This window comes from Columba livia, chromosome 27 (assembly GCF_036013475.1).
Source record: "Columba livia isolate bColLiv1 breed racing homer chromosome 27, bColLiv1.pat.W.v2, whole genome shotgun sequence".
Taxonomy (NCBI): domain Eukaryota; kingdom Metazoa; phylum Chordata; class Aves; order Columbiformes; family Columbidae; genus Columba; species Columba livia.
Window position 1 is genome coordinate 2052960 of NC_088628.1, and position 13683 is coordinate 2066642.

The window sequence follows — 13683 nt, forward strand, 5'->3', positions numbered from 1 at the left end:
TCACTCCAATGCCAGCCTGCAAAACAAGCCCAAACTCACTGTCTAGACCCCCTTGCTCCTTGGTTCCTCTGCCAAAATTACCCTGATACCTTCACTGGCATTGACCCCAGACCTATGGACTCACTGCAGGGTGTAAAAGCGCCCAGGCTGCCCTGAAAGAGACACTTCTTATTCCCCATTAAGATGGGCAAATTAGGCCAAAGATTTCCTCTCACTGCAGTCCTCTCTGCTACGTGTCCTCATTCCTGCTTTAATATGCTCAAAAGTTACGGCTGGGGTGAGGAAAACCCATGAGAACGGAGAGCTGACACCTCATCTGCAGATGCTCCGGGGGTTTCAGGGTTTCAGTTGCTGGAGTCCTGTTACTCCCACAAGAAAAAGGGCTTCCAGCTGCCCAGCTTTCACTGGAAAAGCAAGAAGCAGAATCCCATTTCAGAAAGTCCCCATTTAAACAGTCAGCCTTCCTTATTTTCATCTCCTACTTTTACACTTTGGGGCATTTTTGGCCCCGTGGGGACGGGGCAGTTTATTTGCAACCACACAGCAGCTCAGCCCTCCCCCCTTATTTTTTTTTCCAAATTATCATTCTACTTTTGCTTTCCAGAAAACGAAAAGTACATCCACTTTCTGCAAGAATGAGAGCAACGGTAAGTGTGACTGTAAGAGCTATTTCCAGTCTATCCAGCATTTACTGTGTGTGCTGAGCAGTAACTGAAGAGGCTGTGAAATGCTAATGATGCCCAGAGATACGGTCCTGAAGAGAAGGAAAAAGTCACTTGGAGAGATTCTTTTTGCCTATTCCATCTCCAGAAAGCACAGAAAACTTCAACACTTCCCTTTGGCGAACAGCTTTCCAAGTTACACTTGAAAAACCGAAAAGGAAAAGCAGATGAGGGTGGGGGAGTGGATAGAGATGAGCCGGCAGAGCTAAAATATCCATTAGTGGGAAATTCCACCATCTCCTCCCCCTCCCAAAAAATAACCCAACGGACTGCATGGGTCAGATTCCACCCGCAAACCCAGAAAGCGGGTCCAGCCACATTCGCTCAGCCCTTTTGATTCTCCTGCTTGTCTAACTGGCTGCTAGGCAACCCCAGCAGCATTGCTGCTCATATGCATTAAGTATTAACTATTAGTTCATTCCTTCCCCACTTTCGACATAAAGGCAGCGACCTCGATTTACATCAGATGGATCTTTTCCCAGGTGCTGCCTAAACCAGGCTGGAAACAGAGTTAAAGCTGGTTGAGGGTTGAATATACCCAGCTTATCCACAGGATGCTCAGGATGCAGGCACTATGGGATACACAGGATTTCCAGCACCCAGCATTAGCCATCCACTAATTCAAATACCCTGATTCAAATACCCTAATTTTTGGTATGGCAGGAGATGCAGCTACTCTGAGCCAGTCTCTGCAGGTAACGCAGCAAGTCTAACCCCAGGTTTAAGTTTAGTGCCCAGAGTGATGCAACATGAACGTCCCCGCTGCTCCCACCGCATCTAGCCCTTCTGCGGTGAGACGTGGTGGAAAGTTCTCCCGTGGTAATAAAGCCTTGATTTTGGCAAGACAGGCTCGAGGTGGAGAGCAGAAAGGATGCCAAGGGAGAATTTGAGAGACCAGGTTTTCTGCTCCTCTCCCTAAGGGTGAACCAGTTCTGCCACCATTTGGCAAGCAGCATCCCCATCTTTGCCAAAGGCAACTCTTCCAGCTATTTCAGCAGACGGTTCCATCTGAAGAAACGAAAAGATCCAGATTGGGACAGGACAAAAGAAAGCGGCAGCCGCCAGTGTTTAGAAATGGGAGGGAAACCTCAGACCCGCAAAGAAATTCAGTGATATATTCAGCTTCCCTTGACAGACTGTGGTCCAAAAGTTTGTGATGCTCCTGTCTGAAGGTAATTACAAATGAACAGCCCTTTGCGATAGAGGAAGAAGGTGCAGCTAAGGACAACGAGGCCTCAGGATAACAAATTCTTCACCTGCAGGAAGACTCCAAAGGCAGGAGGAGGAGGTGGCTGCACAGCAGAGGCTGCTGAGCCCAGCACTCAGTGACATTTCTGAGTAATTACAAAACCTTCAGATCCATTATCATGTTAATTTGCTGGCTAGTTGTTGTGGAGAACTGTAATTAGATGTTGTGCAGCTCCCATGCAGACTGGAAGGAATGCTAAGAATGCCTGTCCCTGCAAGGCGAGCGGAGCTGGATCATGGCGCCTCAGGAGCGGGGAAGGAGCTCGGGTCCAGAGCGGGTCCTGGGAGCGGAACGTTCTGGAGCCAGACGCTCTTTTTGGAGGCGGAAGGTCCCACGCGGGCTGAGCGATGGTGCTGCTCAGCCCGGGCGCCAGCAGGAGCAGCTCCGGCGTGTTCTGCTTCACCTCCTGCGCGGTGCGGACCGGGGGCTCTGCTCGGCAGCCCACCCCACCGCTGTGCTCCACATACAGAAACGAGCCTTTGCCGCAGCTGAGCGCAGCCTCATCATCCACATCACCATCTTAATTCACGTTTGCAGGCTAAATGTTTTCTCTAATACAGGCCAGCCAGAAAATATTTGGTCTTCAACTGATGAGAGATTTCCTGGGTTGGGGCTGCACTCCGAAGCAGCAATAGCGAGCTACAGCTGAGCGTGACAAAACTTCTTACAATTAAACCCAATATCTTCATCCACAATGACTCTGCCCATTTCACATTTGATGCAATATAAAAAGGGCAAGTGTAGAGTCTTGCATCTGGGTAGGAACAACCCCAGGTTCCAGTGTAAGTTGGGGAATGACCTGTTAGAGAGCAGCGTAGGGGAAAGGGACCTGGGGGTCCTGGGGACAGCAGGGTGACCATGAGCCAGCACTGGGCCCTTGTGGCCAGGAAGCCAATGGTACCTGGGGTGGGTTAGAAGGGGGTGGTCAGTAGGTCAGAGAGGTTCTCCTGCCCCTCTGCTCTGCCCTGGGGAGACCACACCTGGAATATTGTGTCCAGCTGTGGCCCCCCAGTTCCAGCAGGACAGGGAACTGCTGCAGAGAGTCCAGCGCAGCCACCAAGATGCTGAAGGGAGTGGAGCATCTCCCGTGTGAGGAAAGGCTGAGGGAGCTGGGGCTCTGGAGCTGGCGCCAGTCCTGACCCACGGTTCAGTCAGGGGGTGAAGGGGAAGGTGTCAAAACACGCTTCCCATTCACATAACAGCAGAAACCACAACTAGTCTAAAGTCCTACACACAAACAATCACCGCTCTGCTAACAGAACCGTTGCCAATGTGAGCGATTTTGTAACCAGGGTTAGTTTGAACTGACAGCAACAGAGTTGTAAGTCAGCAACATGGTATTTTATTCTTAAATATTTGCTCGGGATTCTGCTTGCTGTCGGACTTCAGTCAAAATAAACTTTAGCAAATGATATGTGAAATGATCCCATCTGCCTGTTTCAAAGGCAAAAAGAGTATATTATTTTATAAACCTGATGGAGAAAAAGGTATAAAAATTATTGCAGAGAGACCGCAGGCTGTCAGTTCTTCCCAGCTTTCAATTCACTGTGAGCCCAGGATGGCTATAAGGATATAAAGCAGACATTCAAATTCACCCATAGACAATTTACTTTACTCCAGCAGAAATGCCGCTTGATGTCCTGGCTAAGCACAGAATTTGATTCTCACCCCTGAAGAAAGTAGTTAGAAAGCAGGAGATGCCTTCAAAATGTTCCCCGTGGAACATTTTGTTGCCCAATATCATATAAATCCAACCAAGGAGCTGCCAAAATGAAAGCTATCACAAACATTCCTTAATGATAAACTAATAAGAGACTCATCACCAAAGCATTAAGTAATTCTTCAGGGAACACGAATAAGGATTGCAATGTGTGATGTATTTATTTAGTTATTTGGTGGCATTTAAGAAAAAAAGCTTGAGTTTTAAGGCCATGAGGCTTGAATACAGCTGGAAAAATTCAATCCACAATATATGTGTGTTTCTTTGGACTGTAAAACAGCCCAAAGACCAACACTGGAGTCACTTCAGCGAGGAATCTCCCAATCACTCTTTTCCCCCCCAAAAAATGTCTCTAATTAAATCTCAACTTTCTGGCCCTTGGAGAAAAGCCTTAATGGAAATGAAAGCTCAGAGCAGATAGAGTTTCCCAAACAGACTTAAAAGTACCGATAGACGTGGTGTCCAGGTGGAAAAAAGGTGGGACTTACTAGATCAGAGACTAATCCAAGCCTTAGGGCACAGCTCAGAGTCTGAGGTGGCACAGAAGCCTCAGTCTGGACACACGCGGGTACCACAGAAATGTGAATAAAATCCCTCAGCGAGCATAATGTGCATATCTGTACATATACAGGGATATTTGTATACATATATGTGTATATCTATATAAAATAAAATACACATGTATCTCCACATAGGCAGATACAGCCCCAGGGCCTGCAGAAACACAGAGATTGTAAGAGACACACTCTCAGATGGTTTTATATTAAAATGTCTCCTTTCCATCCTCATCAAGGAATTAATTAGCGCCTTTTACTAATGAGACCCCCAGCCAGAGCTCGCGCGGTACCTGTGGAGGTGAACACAAAGGGTATTAAGGGGTATATGGCTTGCGCTGGAGAAATATTTTGCTGTCTATTTACTTATGGCACAATTAGTTTGTACGCTACTCCGACAGCAATAGCCTAACATGAGAAAGCTGGCACATTCTCAGACAATAAGGTGGATTTGTGAATGTTTGAACACAGGAATAAAGACCCGCCAGTCCAAATAAGCCAAAATACCACGTGTGGAGGCGCAGATTACAGAAGGAAACCTTGCATATGTTTCCAATATCAGAGACACAATCCCGGATCACCGAGCTGCAGGCCCTGGGGCAGGGAGCTCGGGAGCCCCCGCGGCACCGTGGCAAAACGGGCACGCTCGGGAGCCCCCGCGCACCCCGGCAAAACGGGCACGCTCGGGAGCCCCCGCGCACCCCGGCACAGCGGGCGCGCGTGGGAGCCCCCACGGTACCTCGGCACAGCGGGCGCGCGTGGGAGCCCGCATGGTAACCCGGCACAGCGGGTGCGCGTGGGAGCCCCCACGGTACCCCGGCACAGCGGGCGCGCTCAGGAGCCCCCACGGTACCCCGGCACAGCGGGCGCGCGTGGGAGCCCCCACGGTAACCCGGCACAGCGGGCGCGCGTGGGAGCCCCCACGGTAACCCCGCACAGCGGGCACGCGTGGGAGCCCCCACGGTAACCCAGCACAGCGGGCGCGCTCGGGAGCCCCCGCGGCACCGTGGCAAAGCGGGCACGCGTGGGAGCCCCCGCACACTCCAGCAAAGCAGGCGTGCTCAGGAGCCCCCGCGTGCCCTGGCACAACGGGCGCGCTCGGGAGCCCCCACGGCACCCCAGCACAACGGGCGCGCTCGGGAGCCCCCGCAGCACCCCAGCACAACGGGCGCGCTCGGGAGCCCCCGCGGCACCCCGGCACAGCGGGCACGCTCGGGAGCCCCCGCGGCACCCCGGCACAGCGGGCGCGCTCGGGAGCCCCCGCGGCACCCCGGCACAGCGGGCGCGCCACCGCGGCAGCACCGGCTCCAGCTGGCGGCCGGCCAGCCCTGAGCTGCGCCGGCATGTGTTCCGAGGGAGGGAGAGAAGGGAAAAACGCGGTTTAAATATAACTCGGCAGCCTCCAGCAGAAACTTTGGCTGAGAAGCGGAGCGGTGAGATGCGCCTGTTGAATCAGCATCGCCCTCCCCGCGCCGTGACTCTGCACCTCGCAGGACGCTTTTAGCTCCGGAGTACTAAAACTAACAGGGAAAATATGCTGGAATACACTAAAAGAGCTACATTTACAGGCTTGTATTAGAAGCAAAACTATGTTGTGATTAAACATAACAGCTGTCAATGCTCTGACGTGCTACAAGCATGCGACTATTTAAAGACAATGACTGGCGCCATCTATTTTGCTGCGATCAAGCTAGGAAAAGCTCCAGTTATTAACCACTGACTGAGGCTTTACATTTATGGCAGCCCTGAAAAAGTTTTGTGACAGGGAGAGTAACAAGTAACAAGTACGGAGGTGACTTTTAGTAGCAATTCATACTCTCAATTGGAGACTTTACCCCAAAAAATAGCCAGGACATGCAGCATCAGTTGACATCACTGGAGACACCTGCTGCTCGTGTTTTCAAGGATTGTGACCTTAAATTACCATTTCAGATTTACACACGTGAACGTATTCAGAAAGTGTATTTCGAATGTAACTTAGTGTGCGCAATACACGATTTAACAGTGAAATGATCTTTGAGAGGGCAGGTCTGACGCTAAATGGATAATTTGCTGCACTGGGCCGTGGCTGCAGCACCCGGCGCGTTGCCCGCACGTCTCTGGTCGCTGTAACATGATTTCGCACTCTCTCGGACCCTTCCACGGCAGTGAGAGCTGGCACGCAGGGCCCCAGGACAGGGCCACGCTGCTATGGGAGGAATTCATGAGATGCAAATGGCACAGCGGGGAAATGCAAAGCAGGGGCTGTCTGGGAAGGCGGACAGACCTGGCTCTTGCATCGCTCGGTGGCAGCGGATGCTCTTATCACCGTCCGCAAATGCGCTGGGATCATTTTGCAGAAAGCAAATGGGGACAAAGACATTCCAGTGTCAGTCCCTCGCTTGCTTTTGTGTGCGTTTTCACCCTCAAGGCCCAGATCTCCAAGTTACCTGAGAACCCAGACTCTGCTGGAAAAGATGAGCGTTTCTAAATCCTGCCAGCACGGGAACAGCTTTGAGAACAGGGACTCCAAAGGCTTAAAACGAAAAACCAGAGCACGCCCACATGCGTATATACCAAAAGGCAAATGCAAAACGTCTCACAAAATTCAAATAAAACTCACGTCACTTGGGACAACAACACTGAGAGGTAAAGAACCAGTGGGATGTGCTGGGTTTTTAAACACATGAACTAAGATCTTCAAAATGAAACACTGAGTGTTGCTGACGAAGCCACCACATCCCAGCCCCGATGTCAAATTGCCAGCACCCACAATTTGGTCCTACAAGTGTGGTTTGTCCTCACCTGACTCCAGCCATCCAGGAGTCAAACTCTGCTCATCCCAGACTCCCCCACCAGAGAACAAGACCTTCAGGGGCTGATTCAACCCATCCGGGAACAGGTAACCGAGCTTTCCCTTCCACATCGACTGCCTTCCGCTATACGTGTCACTTGAAAATAAAACCTGAGATAAGGTTGTATTAATCTTAAACTGACTGAAGCAAACTCAATCAGAAAGTCAAACTGCAAAGAAGGACCCCCCCAGTCTCTGGGAGCTTAAGGCTTATATTTTGAGGCTGATTTGTTGTTTTAAAGCCAGCAATTACTCTCTGTTCTCAAATGATTCATAACCAAGATAGGGAGTTGAAAAGTTTGGTCAGAGCAGATGAAAACCACTTCCTCAACTAATAAATGAATCTGAAGCTGATCACAGCTTAAGGATATTCCAAGCCCAAAAACACCAAGTAAATTTTAAAAAATGATTATTTATTCTGCTTTGCTCTTTAATTAGAAAGATTTGCTTCTTTCAATAGCAAAACCAAAAAAAGACTTCAGTATCTCAGTCAAAGAATGGAAAGATTTAATCAGGCTGCAGGAACTCACGCTTGAAATAGGCACATACACCAAATCCTGCTTTAACAGGAGATGAGTCTCGTTTCACAACTTTATTCAAAACAAACAGGAGAAACCAAGTCAGGAATAGACGGCTAACGCTTAAAAATAGGCCTTATTGCAATTTTTCGCTCGTTTCTAAATCCAACAAGAGAGTGAGGGCTGGGATTTGAGAGTTTTGGCAAATGATGAGCTGGAGTTGAAATCAACCCCCCTCGCCCCTCGTAAGACGAGGAGGAGTGTCTGGGGGCAAAGGAGACAGCAGAAGAGGTAAAAAGCGTGTTAACCGGGGGCAGTGGGGCTGCCTGGCCCGGGTCCCCTCTCCCCAACTCTTTCGGCTCTCACAAGCTCGCCCGGCGGCGGGAGGGGGGTCGGGAGCAGGGCAGGGTTGTTCTCGAACGCTCGTTCCGAATCAGAACGGGGAGTTAAAGCAGGGAAAGAACGAGCCGGGGAGAAGTTGGTGCCGGCGGGAGCTGCCGCCGGGTCCCCTGGAGGGGGATGCGGTCGCCCCGCCGGGCTCGGCCCCGCCACGCCGGAGCGGAGAGCCCGGGCTGGGTCCCGTTCCCGGGCAGGGCGCGGAGGGAGCGCGGCGCTCCGGGCGGTGCCCCCGGGCAGCGGCACCGGAGGTGGCGGGGGCGGTGTCGCCTCCACCGCTCCGCCCGGGCGCGACGCCGCTCCCAACTTTCCGGGGGCGGCGCGGGGAGCGCCCGGAGCCCCGGGCGGCACCGAGCGCCGGCGGACCCGGAGAAACGCTCCCAGGCGCGAATCCTGCGGCCGGGACAGGGCGAAGGGGCGGGACGGGGGGGTCTCCGCACCGCCCCCCGCCTCACCGACCCCCGCGGAGGCCGCCAAGCGCCTCACCCCCCCCCCCCCCGCCATCCACCCCGCTACGGGCCCCCTCAGCGGGCGGGACCCCTCGGCGGGCGGGACCCCCGCGGCCGGGCCCGCCGCCCCCCCACCCCCGGCGGGGCGCCGCGCCCCCGCTCACCTGCCCTCCCCGCCGGGCACCGCGGGCTGCGCTGCGCTCCGGCCGCCGGGGCCGCGCGTTGCTCCCGTTGGCAAGTAACAGTCTCCAGGGCTACGGTCACTATGGCGCCTGGCGCCGGGTCTCGAGGCAACTGTTGCTACCCTCTCCCTCTACGTCACCGCCCGGCCCCGCCCACTCCGCCGCGGGGCGCGGCCGGCGATTGGCGCGCCGGCTGTCTGTCAGCGCGGGGGCGGGACGCGGCGCGGATGGGCCAATAGTGGCGGGGAGGAGGCGGGGCGGAGAGTTGGCGCGCGCTTTGGCGCTTCGGCGCGGGAGGGGGAGAGGGGCCGGTGTGGGCCCGGGCCGGGCGGGGCGGGGGGAACGGGGGAGGGCCCGGGGGGGACAACGGTGACCGGGGCGCGATGGGCACAGAGCAGCGCTCCTGTGAGCTCCGCGCTTCGATATCGAAACAAACAAGTTAATTTTTCCGCTATTAAATATTAACATTTAATATTAAATATTTACACGCTCCCGTTGGCACGGGTGGAACTCGGGAGTTTGCTCCGAGTCGCCGCTGGTTTCTGCCCTACCTGAGCTCCTGGTTCCTCGTGACATCAAACCGTTTCCATAGCGACCGGCTGTGAAGTCACAACCAACAAGGGGGTGGGGGGACGGGACGCGGGGGCTGATGGAGAAACGGGGCTCAGGGTTTGGGGCGAATATTAGAAATATCAATGAATTGCCGCACAGCATCCCTACGCAGAGGTACCCGCTCCCGCTTCCCGCCCTAGCAACAGCAAAATGAGGCACCGCTGGCGCTTGGAGTTCAATTTGGGGACATGATGGATGAGGATAAAAGCAGCAGCATCGTCCCGTGACACAGAATTATCTGCATAAATAGGAGGAGCGTCCATCGTGGAGTTTAAACTCCATGAAATATTGGGCTCAAACACCAAGAGGCAAGAGCGTTTTCCACAGAGACACCTGGCACTGGGAACAGCTCCCGAAAATGCGCAGAATCCCGTCACCCCGTGGATACGTGTCATATATTAACACACGTGCGGCGTGACACCGGGGAAAACCCACCTTGCTTATGGGTGGGAAGGTGTAACTGATGTTCTTTTGGTGGTGGTGGGGAGAAAATGAAGCCTAAAGTGTGTTCTCCGGACGCAGAGCATTGCAAAAGCAGCAGCCACCTCGGCTCTACGCTTTCTTACCTTTTAAATGATCATCCCTGCTGGTCCGGGTGAGAATCGGTGTAAACGGACACTCTGTCCTCCTGGAGCTGGAAATTCAGCAGGTTTCGGGTGGAGTTTCCTTGAAATCCCTTCCCTGAGTGAGAGACGCCTGTGAAAAAGAGTATTTGTAGCCTTAGGTTTATATTTCCAGGCTGGACATTAATGCCCACAAAGCATTCAGGTGTCCTCAACACAGGCAGACTAAAATCTACCCATTATTCCTCCATTTTCTTGGGTAAAAAAAGAGGCTTTTTGGTAGTGGGCAGCACAAATTCTGCCCATGCAGGGGTGGGATGCTCCTCCTGTTTTCTGGTATTTCATGCAGGCTGTTTTGTGTCTGTCCCTAAGAAAGAGACAGCGAAGGAAAAACCAACCCTGCTATTAATGTGATTTTTTTCTCTTTTTCACCTTGCATTTGTAATAGGTGACAAATATAAACATATTTCAAAGTTAAGATGGTTTCATTGTTCAAATTCTAAGAGTTTCTCTTTGCAACCAAAGGGTCTTGATAATGTGATGACAATGATGAGGCTGGTCGTGGCTTTGTGGTCGAGGTTAAATACAGTTTTGCTCCTGAAGAAGAAATTATGAACAGAGACACAGCTTTAAAAACAAGCAGGGATGTATCCTGCCTCTTATTGCGGGTGTTATAATTATTAATACATCTCCCATCAACACACACCAGCCTCGCTGCTCTGGAGCTGGTCTGACTCGTGCAGAATTAAGCCCGTCCTGTATCCCAGGCATTTCTCTGAAGTTTAAAATGACTGATAGATCTGAGGTGGCAAAGACCCCGGTTTAATCACAGCAGAGGGAGCTGCTCCACTCCCCTCCCATTTATTTTAATTATGACATTAAGAGCTGTATAATGAAAACCAATTCCTGCTCTAGGTTGGGCTTTAGGTCACAGTATCACAGTATCACAGTATGCTTGGGATTGGAAGGGACCTCAAAAGATCATCCAGTCCAATCCCCCCATGGAGCAGGAACACCCGGGTGAGGTCGCACAGGAAGGTGTCCAGGCGGGTTGGAATGTCTGCAGAGGAGACTCCACAACCCCCTGGGCAGCCTGTTCCAATGCTCTGTCACCCTCACTGAGAAGTTTCTTCTCAAATTTAAGCGGAACCTCTTGTGTTCCAGCTTGATCCCATTACCCCTTGTCCTATCATTGTTTGCCACCCAGAAGAGCCTGGCTCCATCCTCATGGCACTCACCCTTTATATATTTATAAACATTAATAAGGCCCCCCCTTAGTCTCCTCTTCTCCAAACTAAAGAGCCCCAGCTCCCTCAGCCTTTCTTCATAAGGGAGATGCTCCACTCCATTAATCATCTTCGTTGCCCTACACTGGACCCTCTCCAGCAGTTCCCTGTCCTGCTGGAACTGAGGGGCCCAGAACTGGACACAATATTCCAGGTGTGGTCTCCCCAGGGCAGAGCAGAGGGGCAGGAGAACCTCTCTCGATCTACTGACCACCCCCTTCTAATACACCCCAGGATGCCATTGGCTTCCTGGCCACAAGGGCCCAGTGCTGGCTCATGGTCATCCTGCTGTCCAGGTCAATTGTCTTGAAAAAATCCCCATCAGATATTTCAAGATTTCAAGGATCACCTTATTGACATGCAACGAAAAGCTCTTATGATGTATTTTTTCTGTAACGTTTTCTGAAAAGTATGTCCCAGCCTAAGCCAAGGAAGTGTGTGGAATTCGTACCCATGGAGACTCCAATAACACAGCCGGCTCCAAACGCCGCAGGATTATTAGTTTTCTTACCTAAATATCAGGAATGGAATTACTGGAAAAGTAAGAGACGGAGAGAAAATGACCGAGGGAGGCAATGTAAATTGGAGAGACCGGACTTGCTCGGTTTGTCCACAGAATTGGGATTGATAAACCTCCTCTTGATCGGTTACTACAATAGTTATACCGGAAAAATTCCCAGAGTTGTGTGGCTGAGCACCGAGGATACGCTGGGTGAGATTTTGAGCCGCTCCAAAGCAAAATAAGTGTCTTAATGGGCTGTAGACCCTTAAGCCAAGGATAAAAAGAGCAACTCTTAATTGAGGGTGTCTTTGTTTAATAAACAGTAAAACAGAAAATAGAGACCGAATTGTTTTTGAGAAGTCAGCTAGTGCACATAAACATCCACCTTTACCATGGGAATGAGAGACCAAATTAATATATTTTTCTTAATGGCTCCTTCTGCTCTCATTTCTTCCCTCCAGCTCGGTTTCTAATTAAACAACGCTCCTTTTATTTCTCTTCATGAAAAACCCCAAGCCTTTCCTCCAGAAGCACTATGTAAATAGTGGGGTTTGATCCTGCAGTACCGTGGTCATTTACTCCTGCTCGAGCACCGTGCTTTGCATTTGGCCATATCGAATTGCGTCATGTTGATTTTGAGTCACCCCTCGAGTTTCCTGAGAACTCAGTGAAATCCTCCCCGAGCACCCGCAGCCTCTCCCAGTTTAGTGTCACCTGCAACACACTGGTGCGGATCTGTCATCCCTTTAGTTTTTAGGGCACGATTCACTGCTGCACGGCACCTGTTCCTCCGCAAAATTAATGTCAGACATCTTCAGACAAGCTCTTATTCTTTCCAAAGCATCAATTATTGTATGAAACCCAAAGCAGAGGTTCCCTGCCTTGCCTTACCCTCCCAGGAATATCCTGAAATTCTTGATAATGCGCAGCACACAACCTTCTATAAAGTCCCATGAACCTCGGGAAGTTTGCCAGTTCCCACCTGGGCACCCAGAGAGTAATCCCAGGGCTGTTATTTTTAATCAGGGACATGTTTGTCACCTGTTGACAATCCCTGGATTTATTTTTCCCTTGTTTTTTTGCAATCTCTTGCATAAGCCAGATCTCATTCCTCTCTGCCGGTGCGGTAGCGGGGTGGGTTGGGGGGAAGGAGCCTTATTTAAGAAAGCTGCTGGTAAAGAAAGAGAAGAAACTTGAGCCTGATTGCAGAGGAGCATGTTTGCTGCAGCTCTAACAGACACCCACAGGAGGGCACATTTCTCCAAGCAAACAGGAATTCAGCTTAACAAAGTTTGCTGGTGTTCAGCCAGATTTAATAAAAACTGAACTTTGCATCACTGGAAATGGTGATGCAGACGGGACAGGTTCTGGTTTTGCTGGTGGGCAGCTGCTCAAGTGAAGCACTTGAGAACAGAGTAAATCTCCATACCCGCTGCTCCCGGGGAAACTTCTTCAAGGATATTGAAACAAACTCAAGCGATGGCTTTTCCTACCTGGAGCCCTGCAGCGGATCGGTGGTTCTGAGCGGCCAGGGAGCGCTGTCTTCGGCGTGATACATTTCTGGATTTGCTGCTGGTCAGACAGCAACCCTCTTCAGTGCCTTGGGCTGCGTTTAAGAGGATAAATCTGTTGAGTGTGGTTGTGCCAAGGCCACGCTGGAATTTCTCAGTGGCATTATATCATGTGTCCTCCTCTGCCCACAGGTTTCTCCAGGAAAATTAAATCTGGGCTGTCTCTGATCCTGTGTTACAGGATGCTCTGTCCCATCCTGCCAGCCTTACCCAGCCTGAAAGCAAACAGGTGAGTGCTGAGGACGAGAGAAGGATAAAGGGCATTCAGCCGCCCTCTTGCCCTTCTGTCTCCCTTGGGTGGCAGCAAATATCACAACAGTCCTCAGCAAAGTCTTCCCAGTTTGCCATTTTGAGGACGTGGACTTTGCAGAGGTTGCTCTTCTCAGCCTTGTGTCCTCCCCCTAACAAGTTTTTAGCACAGCTAGAAACCCAGATGCTCTCTTCCCTTCACCCTGCAAGTTTCCTTTTGGCAGAATTAAAGGACCAAGCATTTATCTGAAGTGTTGCCTGTTTGTTTTGGCCACAG

The 13683-nt window shown here is 51.5% G+C and overlaps 1 protein-coding gene across 12 annotated transcripts in view; it reads right to left on the reverse strand.

Moving 5' to 3' along the window:
• The window catches only part of RFX2 (regulatory factor X2), a 48025-nt gene that overhangs the window by 31374 nt on the left and 2968 nt on the right, over positions 1-13683 (reverse strand). For 4 of the 12 annotated variants that reach the window (XM_065042232.1, XM_065042235.1, XM_065042228.1 and 1 more), the window contains 2 exons: positions 13080-13192; positions 9802-9931 (listed from right to left, as the gene is read on the reverse strand). The gene's annotated coding sequence lies outside the window, so the exon portion shown is untranslated. Of the gene's footprint in view, positions 1-8605; positions 8764-9801; positions 9932-13079; positions 13373-13683 lie in introns of those variants that run through there. The other 8 variants (XM_065042241.1, XM_065042239.1, XM_065042236.1 and 5 more) reach the window with 4 other exon arrangements.